Here is a 10527-nt window from a genome sequence, read left to right as displayed (position 1 = left end):
AACTGTTTTTTATTGTCATTATGAGCACAGCTTTGCGTGTTCAGAACATTTCTTATCATCAGGGTATTTTTTTCCATTGCTCCATATATATCCAATTTTAAACATTTCAGTAATCATTTCAGCAAACAATAATTCTGAATGGGGACGAGCGATGGCAATAGTGATCCCTCCTCCTCATACTGTGGAGGAGATCACTGCCTTCCCGATAATCATCTGCCCAATTGAGCAGTGTAAAGGGGCCTTAAAAGGGTTGTCTGGGTTCAGAGCTGAACCTAAACATACCTCCATTTTCACCCCGGCACCCCTTCCCCCCTGACTTGAGCATCAGAGCAGTTTATGCTCCGATGCTCTCCTTTGCCCTGTGCTAAATCGCGCAGGGCAAAGGCATTTTCAGGAGTTCCGGTGACGAAGCGCTAAAGCATGCCCATCAGAGCCTGAAACCTCCACCCGGCAGTGTGTTATTGTAAACAAAAGAGCTCGTGCCCTGCACGATCTAGTGATCCATCAGGGGGGCTGCCTGGGTGAAAATATGGGTATGTCCGGGTTCAGCCACCGTGCAGATTTGTATGCAAAAATCCCCATGAAATCCACACCAATAACCCATATAAAAACCACACATAAATCCACACTATTTATCTTGGTTTTGCTGCATTTTTGTGTGTTTTTTCTATGGTTTTTGTTGTGGATTTTCTGTTTATGTTAAAGCCCATCTGTCAGCAGATCTGTACCTATGACACTGTCTGACCTGTTACATGTGCACTTGGCAGCTGAAGGCATCTGTGTTGTTCCCATGTTCATATGCATGCTCGGACTGGCCCACAGGGGTACAGGTGAATCCCCAGGTGGGCTCCTAAGCAAGGTGGGCAGCTAGTCTCCCACCCCCTGCACAAGTGGCACATAACACAGTAGACTTACTGCCCTACATACATATACTCAATGTACAGCACCTCAACCTGTGTTCATATACAAAACTTGATGGATTATTAAAGAAACTCCCCAGTTTATTATTATAGACACGATCAGAGCTGAGATGACTTCTAGGTATAGAGGAAAGCTGGCAGGGTCCTCTTCTCCCCAGGACCTACCTTCTCAAAGCTGCTGCAGGGACCCCCATATTTAGTCATCTGGTAGCATCTTGCTGCTGTGTGAGCAGGTAATATTTGAATGTATCCATACAGTGGGCCCCCAAAATAAATGTTACTGGTGGGCCTTAGGCACCCCAGTCCAACACTGTTTAATATATGCAAATGACCCTCTAGGAGCAACAGGGACGTTATCCCTACACCTAGAGGCTCTGCTCTCTCTGCAGCTGCAGCACCCTCTGCACTTTGACTAGGACAGATTTTTGACGTATACACTGCAAGAGCAGAACCTCTCGGTGCATATATTAAAACATGATTTTTCTCAGCAATGCGGCCACATACAAACATGGGACCAACACAGATGCCTTCAGCTGCCAAGTGCCCATGTAACAGGTCAGCCAGTGTCATAGGTACAAACCTGCTGACAGGTGTCCTTTAACAACCCCATTAAAGTCTATGGAGAAAAGTACTATATCTAAGGTGCAAAATTGCACAATTGACAATGCTGTGAATTTTTTAATTTATACGGCTCGTCAATGTCTGCATGTACAAAATACGCAAACCTTTGCGAAATTTCAATCACTTTGCTGGCAAGTCCTCACGGGAAAACGACATGTAATCTGCATTATGTGCAGTTACCCTCAATGGAAATCCGCCACAGGTTTTTGCCACCCAATATCCGAGATGGCTCCACCTAGGTTGGTGCACAGGCTTATAAAGTAGCTCTAAACCTAATGAAGACAAATGGAGTGTTCCACGGATGCAGACCTATTGGGGCACATTTACAAAGTCCGGCTTTTTACGCCAGTCTTAGTTTCCCCCTCTGCGCTGCCGCTAGATATGTCTAATTTATGACAAGGCGTGCGCCTCATCATAAATTCGGCACATCTGTCGCAGCTAGTTTTTAACTTACATTTCGCCTGTTTTCACAGCCCCCGACATACTCCTGTCACGCCCAACTGGCGTACAAGATGCAAAACCAAACATGCGGCAAAATTGTGCCGGACAGAAAAGGGGACTTGCAACAATTTTTACGTCTAAAAGTGTTGCAAGTCCATTAGTAAATGTGCCATTTGACTTGGATGGGTCTGTGTTCCGCAAGATACGGCCAAACATAAGACATGTCCTATCTTTTACAGAGCAGATGCATGGATTGGAAGCCCATGGAAACACTACGAAGCACTTCTGTGGGCTTTCAAGTCTGTGCCGACATGTCCTATCTTTTGCCGTATCTTGCGGATTGCCTACCCATTCAGGTCAATGGGTCCGCATCTACAGGACAGAGAGTACACAGCTGGTGCCCGTGCATTGTGGGCCCCTAATTGCTTGGAGCCCTTACGTTCGTGTGCATTCGGCCTTAGTCCTATTTCCAGTTGATCTGCTAGTTGCAGCCTATTCGTCTTTGCTTTTCCTCCCTTGCTTATCAGGACTCTGCTATGCTTCCACACCCAGCAGAGTTAAATTTTGCTCAGGACTCTGAGCTGTCCTGTGCAGTATTACAGCTCTACGTTGCGTGCATGCTGACCTACTTGAAATGTAAATAGTCTACATCCAGCATGGAATTTCTGGCTCAGTTGTCTGCCAATATATTCCCCTTCATATACCATATGCTTTACATGAACTCGTATGAACTTGGCTAGGTTCCCTAACACATAGAGGGCTATTTATTAAAGACCAGCACGTCCTCCACCCGTCCATGCACCTGGAGTTAAATCTTCTCCAGTCCCCGACTGGGGTAGATTTCAAGAATTACTGGGGGTCATTTACAAACATTTTTGTCAGTTTTTGGCATAAAAATGTTGAACAACCTCCTTTTTGCAATTTGTGTGAATGCCTTGTGACAATAAAATGTGTTTTTTTGCGCTGTGTTTGGCCTCATGCACACGACCGGTTTTTTTCGGTCTGCAAAAACGGGTCCCGTGGTTCCGTGATCCGTGTCCGTTTCTTCTTCTGTGGGTCTTCCTTGATTTTTGTAGGATCCACGGACATGAAGGAAAGTAAAAAAATATCGTGTTGGTGTCCGCCTGGCCATGCGGACCCAAACGGATCTGTCCTGACTTACAATGCAAGTCAACGGGGACGGATCTGTTTAACGTTGACACAATATGGTGCAATTGCAAACGGATCCGTCCCCCATTGACTTGTATAGTCAATGTAAAGTCAGGAGTCCCTATTATACCATCGGATCGTAGTTTTCTCCAATCCGATGGTATATTTTTACTTGAAGCGTCCCCATCACCATGGGAACGCCTCTATGTTAGAATATACCATCGGATTTGAGTTAGATGGTAAAACTCAGATCTGACAGTATATTCTAACACAGAGGCGTTACCATAGTGATGGGGACGCTTCAAGTTAGAATATCCTACAAACTGTGTACATGTCTGCCCCCTGCTGCCTGGCAGCACCCGATCTCTTACAGGGGGCTGTGATCCGCACAATTAACTGTGCTTATCATAGTCCCCTGTAAGAGATCAGGTGCTGCCAGGCAGGAGGGGGCAGACCCCCCTCCCTCCCCTGTATTACATTCATTGGTGGCCAGTGCGGCCCCCCTCCCTCCCCAATATTATATTTATTGGTGGCCAGTGCATCCTTCCCTCTCTCCCCCCCTAGTTAAAATCACCTTCCCCCATCATTGGTGGCCAGTGTGCCCCCCTTCTCCCCCCCTAGTTAAAATCACCTTCCCCCATTATTGGTGGCCAGTGCGGCCTCACCTCTCCCCCCCCCCCAGTTAAAATCACCTTCCCCCATCATTGGTGGCAGCGGAGAGTTCCGATCGGTAACCATGGCAACCAGGACGCTACTGCAGTCCTGGTTGCCATGGTTACTTAGCAATTTTTAGAAGCATTATACTTACCTGCGATGTCTGTGTCCGGCCGGGCGCTCCTCCTACTGGTAAGTGAAAGGTCTGTGCGGCGCATTGCTTATAGCACAGATCTGTAACTTACCAGTAGGAGGAGCGCCCGGCCGGACACAGACATCGCAGGTAAGTATAATGCTTCTAAAAATTGCTAAGTAACCATGGCAACCAGGACTGCAGTAGCATCCTGGTTGCCATGGTTACCGATCGGAGCCCCAGCGATTAAACTGGGACTCCGATCGGAACTCTCCGCTGCCACCAATGATGGGGGAAGGGGATTTTAACTAGGAAGGGGGGAAAGGGGGGGCACACTGGCCACCAATGATGGTGGAAGGTGATTTTAACTGGGGGGGGGGAGAGGGGAGGCCGCACTGGCCACCAATGATGGGGGAAGGTGATTTTAACTAGGGGGGGAGAGGGGAGGCCGCAATGGCCACCAATGAATATAATATTGGGGAGGGAGGGGGGCCGCACTGGCCACCAATGAATGTAATACAGGGGAGGGAGGTGGGTCTGCCCCCTCCTGCCTGGCAGCACCTGATCTCTTACAGGGGGTTATGATACGCACAATTTACCCCTCAGGTGCGGCACCTGAGGGTTTAATTGTGTGGATCACAGCCCCCTGTAAGAGATCGGGTGCTGCCAGGCAGCAGGGGGCAGACATATACACAGTTCGTAGGATATTCTAACTTGAAGCGTCCCCATCACTGTGGGAACGCCTCTGTGTTAAAATATACTGTCGGATATGAGTTTTCCCAAAGTGAAAGTAGCCTACGGCCACAGATCACAGACGCAGATGCCAATCTTGTGTGCATCCGTGTTTTTTTCACGGACCCATTGACTTGAATGGGTCCGTGAACCGTTGTCCGTCAAAAAAATAGGACAGGTCATATTTTTTTGACAGACAGGGAACACGGATCACGGCCACTGAAGAACAAAGGTGCATTTTCCGACTTTTCAACGGACCCATTAAAAGTCAATGGGTCCGCAGAAAATCACGGAAAACGGAACAACGGCCACGGATGCACACAACGGTCGTGTGCATGAGGCCTTTGACAAACACAGAGTGTTGAGTGTGTGGCAGGGGCGTGCCAGGGGCCGTGACTTTGGCACTGAAAAATGTACTAATATTTCAGCCCTTTTCACATGAGCGAGTTTTCCGCGCAGGTGCCATGCGTGACGTGAACGCATAGCACCCGCACTGTATCCATTCCTGACCCATTTATTTCAATGGGTCTGTGTACATGAGCATATTTTTTCACGCATCAGTTCTGCGTTGGTGACAAACGCAGCATGTTCTATATTCTGCATTTTTCACACAGCCCTGGCCCCATAGAAGTGAATGGGGCTTCAGTAAGAAAAGCATTGCATCCAGAAGCAGGTGTGGATGTGGTGCGTTTTTCACCGATGGTTGCTAAGAGATGTTGTTTGTAACCTTCATTTTTTATCCCGCACGTGAAAAACGCATCAAAACGCATTGCACCCGCAGACAAAACTGACTGAACTTGCTTGCAAACTGGTGCGAGTTTCACTGATCGCACCCTGAACGCATTCGGACCTAATCCGTATCGTTCGTGTGAAAGAGGCCTTATTATAGTAAGGGCCCCAAACATATTAAAGTATTTAGCCTCTTTCACATGGGTGTCATGTTTTTTGCCCGGATAACATGCGCGATTTTTCTGCGCGAGTGCAAAACATTGTAATGCGTTTTGCACGCTCATGAGAAAAATCGGCATGTTTGGTACCCGAACTTCTTTACAGTTCGGGTTTGGGTTAGGTGTTCTGTAGATTGTATTATTTTCCCTTATAACATGGTTATAAGGGAAAATATAAGCATTCTTAATACAGAATGCTTAGTAAAATAGGGCTGGAGGGGTTAAAAATAATAATTATAATTTAACTCACCTTAATCCACTTGATCGCGCAGCCAGCATCTCTTCTGTCTTCTTCTTTGCTGTGCACAGGAATAGGACCTTTGATGACGTCACTGTGCTCATCACATGGTCCAATCACATGGTTCATCACCATGGTGAGGGACCATGTGATTGTATCATGTGATGTGACATCACCACAGGTCCTTAGCAGGCAGCTCAACATTACAGAAGAACTCGCAACTACGAGATCAATTGGAATCGGTGAATTATTATTTTTTATTTTTTAACCACTATTTTACTAAGCATTCTGTATTCAGAATGCTATTATTTTCCCTTATAACCATGTTATAAGGGGAAATAATACAGATCGGGTCCCCAGCCCGATCGTCACCTAGCAACCATGCGTGAAAATCGCCTCGCATCCGCAGTTGCCTGCGGATGCTTGCGATTTTTACGCGGACCCATTCACTTCAATGGGACCTGTGTTGCATGAAAAATGCAGAATATAGAGCTTGCTGCGATTTTCACGCAACGCACAAGTGATGTGGGAAAATCACAGCTCATGTGCACAGCCCCATAGAAATGAATGGGTCAGGATTCAGTGCGGGTGCAATGCGTTCAACTCACGCATTGCACCCACGCGGAATACTCGCCCGTGTGAAAGGGGCCTTAATGTGTATGGGCAGATCCCAACTCTCCCCTGACAGATAATTTCGGGAGAAAGAACAATCGGCCATGTTGAATTTTAACCCTTTAAAGACCTCCATGTCCCCAAACATGGCGCCTGCTCGCACATGTAGCAGGCTCCATAGCCGCCGGGTTTCTGCTATTTTAAATACTGTAGCAAAGACCCGCGGCACATGTATGCGATCAGCCTTACATTTTCCCTTTCAGATGCCGTGGTCAAATGTGACCACAGCATATGGGCAGTCCAGAAGCAGAAGTCGAGTACTTCTGCTCAGGTAACAGCGTTCCCCGACAGAGATCGGGGAACCTGTTACCTTGTGCTAATAGGCTGAAGTCTCAAGCAGGCTAGGTGGCAGCATTGTATTGGTATAGTGCAAATGAAGTGTTCAATGATGTCTATATAGATATAAATTAACATAATAGGCAATCTAATGATTGCCAGTTATTGTCACCCAAGGTGACTTAAAAAAAAGTTGAAAAAATAAAAGTTCAAATGACCCCCCTTTCTTTAAAATAAAAATACTTAAAAAATAAAAAATAAACATCATGGGCATCGCCGCGTGTGAAAATGCCCATACAATTAAAATATAACAATATTAATGGAATACGGCAAATGGCGTAACGGGAAAAAAAATAAAAACAGTCAATTTGCCATTTTTTGGTCACTTCAACTACCCAATATTTTTTTTATAAAAAGTGATCAAAATGTCGCACACACTTCAAATTGGTATCACTGAAAAGAACAGATCGGCCCTCAAAAAAATAAGCCCTTACACAACCGCATACACTTAACTACAAAAAATTTATAGGGATTAGTGATGGACGAACATCAGCCAGGACGATTCGCAAAACCGCATCGAGCCCATTGACTTTAATAGCAGGCGAACCTTGAAAACCTTCAGGTCATATTTGCAGCCACCAAATGCAAACTATGAGTGCACAAATAGTCCCACAACATGGACAGTGATATACCAGAGGGGGATCATTGGCAAAAATTCCCACAAAAAATATGTATTTTAATCAGGGGCCATTTTTATGCGTCTTAAAGGGAAACTCTAAAAAGTGTGCCGTGCTGGAGCCTAGAAAAAGTGTATTTCCTTTTGGTTTGACGTATACAAATGTGCAGCTATCTCCGTTTTTTTTTCAATGCAAAAATTGCATAGTTAAATTTCGTATAATGCTCATGCGCAAAAAGGGTGTGGCCTAGTCTAGCAACTGGTTTGAACTACCCGAAGTTTGATGCGATTGGAAAAGATAGTTGGAAGCAAATTTTGCGACAGTGAGGAAGAACTCCTGATCACTGTAAGTAATTTCACATTACACCAGTGTATTTGATTACATTTGACATGAATGTCAGAACAATCGCTTTATATCAGTTGTTAGTTGAAGCTGGTATATCACCCTCAGGGCTCGTTTACACGACCGTGACGTTTTTTGCGGTCCGCAAATTGCGGATCCAAACACGGAAGGCCCACTATAGAAATGCCTATTCTCATCCGCAAAATGGACAAGAATAGGACAGGACTAATAATTTTTGGGGGGCCACGGAACAGAGCAACGGATGCGGACAGCACTGTCCACATCTGTCCACATCATTTGCCGACCCATTGAAATGAATGGATCCGTATACGGACCGTATGCGGAACGCATAAAACGGCCCGTAAACGGAATGTCAAATACATTCTGCCCTCAAGCGGTAATTTTGTGGACGCAGGTATATGGAAAACCTCTACCACTATTTTGTGGAAGCTGATAGATCGCAGCCCTCAATCAGTATTTTCTGGAAGCATACAAATGCACTATAATATATTTTCTATGTTAGAAAGTATATTATAAGTATATCGCACCCCTCTGTATGTCCCACCTATCAATAGCACAACAGTACTAGTCCTTAAAAGGACTTTTGTGGCCCTATTAGCTAGCGTTTGGTGTCCTAAGTTCATAACATCCTGTCCCTGCTCCAAAATGCAACCTCTCTCTACACAGGCAAAAAACACAAAATGTAAAATGGCTGCCAGATCGGGTTCTGTTATAAGGTAGGGGGTACGTCCATGTGCTGAACGTCTCAAATGGCTGTCCTGTCCCACCTGATGGATGTGTGATGGGTCAAAGTTCGGCGCAATGCAAAAGAATATGGAGAATGCGAACACTCAAAGTTCGCCGTGAAACGACCGCCAGGCGAACTGCAAGGCCATCTCTAATAGGGATCAGAATATGGTTATAATTTTTTTTTCCCTCAAACTTTTTTTTTTTCAGTATTAAAATACAAGAAAAATTATACCAATGTGGCATCGTTGTAACCATACTGACCTGGAGAATGAAGATAACAGGTCAATTTTACTGCATAGTGTAAAAAAATAAAAACCTTTATCAGAAAGGTATGTTCACACTTACCAACGTTTCAGTTGGTTAAATTGACCCCGTCCAGGCACACACACTTATCGGCAGGGTTTGAGTTGGACATGCCCATTTTCAACCCGGGACTAGCACAAATTTACCAGGACAGTCCCACCAAATTTGGGACAGTTGGCAACTATACATGCTTGGAGTTGGGACAAATAGCTGTCTACTAAACAAGCATTCAGCTCTTGAAGGTGTATGGGTACCTTAAGGCCCCTTTCACACAAGCAAGTTTTCCAAGCGGGTACAATGCATGACGTAAACGCATAGCACCCGCACTGAATCCTGACCTATTCATTTCAATGGGTCTGTGTACATGAGCGTTTTTTTTCACGCATCAGTTCTGCGTTGCGTGAAAATCACAACATGCTATATATTCTGCTGTGAAGATGTGATGTGCAGCACCTGAAGCTACGGATACTGGACGCCTGTGCTAGCATTTCTCCTGCGGTGTTGCTATCAGTGTGTGAAGAGTGGGAGAAGAGGGTTGCATTGACAATCCAACACAATGGGCAGCACATTGAACACATTTTATAAGTGGTCAGAGGCTTGTAAATAACTCATGAAAGAATAAAGTTACGTTAAAACCAAGCACACCATTGTTTTTCTTGTGAAATTTCCAATAAGTTTGAAGTGTCACATGACCCTCTTCCTATTGAAAAAACAAAAGTTGGATTCAAAATGGCCGCCATGGTCACCACCCATCTTGAAAAGTTTCCCCCCCTCACATATACTAATGTGCCACAAACAGGAAGTTAATATCACCAACCATTCCCATTTTATTAAGGTGTATCCATATAAATGGCCCACCCTGTAGAGCCTGCTGCAATTTTCACGCAACGCACAAGTGATGCGTGAAAATCGCCGCTCATCTGCACAGCCCCATTGAAGTGAATGGGTCCGGATTCAGTGCGGGTGCAATGCGTTCACCTCACACACTGCACCCGCGCGTAATTCTCACCCGTGTGAAAGGGGCCTAATCATTTCTGCTGATAACACTAATTGTAGCTTTTGTCTTCATATCTAACAGTATTTAAGCTCCAATGAATACACAAAAGCCGTCACAGAAGGTCTGAGTCTGCAAAGTAATTGAACAGGATCAGGATCGTCATTGAAGGATAAGCTTAGCTTCCTCTCTGTACATTCTTTCATTTCCTTTGCCTCTGGGCCAGGCAGAATCAATCCTTCTTGCGATATTCCAAACACGACTCTGCTACCACTATGTGCAGTCGAATTAAAGTTACATAACTGTGGAGCAGGAGGCCAGTGACAAGGTTATTTGTGAACCATGCCCATGAAGCAATGGAAAAACTGAATTGGAATCACAATGATTTTATGCTTTCTGTAATCAAAATCTACAAGTTCTAGGTTACAGAAAAATTATGCAAGGTTAAAAGTTATGCAGAAAATATTACATAAATGTCAACATATTCATGGGCGTAATTACCAGGGTAACAGGCAGAGCATCTGCTATGGTGCCCAATATCTAGCTTAGCCCATCTCCAGACATATGCAGTTCTAGTGATATACTGTATATAGATAATGGAAGGGCGCATTACTTTTATGCATTATTTCTCTGATGTGACATAATTGATTTATTTCTGTATATTACCCTGCGTATTGT

This window comes from Bufo gargarizans, chromosome 6, assembly GCF_014858855.1.
Source record: "Bufo gargarizans isolate SCDJY-AF-19 chromosome 6, ASM1485885v1, whole genome shotgun sequence".
Classification (NCBI taxonomy): Eukaryota; Metazoa; Chordata; class Amphibia; order Anura; family Bufonidae; genus Bufo; species Bufo gargarizans.
The sequence above is the reverse complement of the archived record's forward strand: the minus strand, read 5'-3'. Positions refer to the sequence as shown.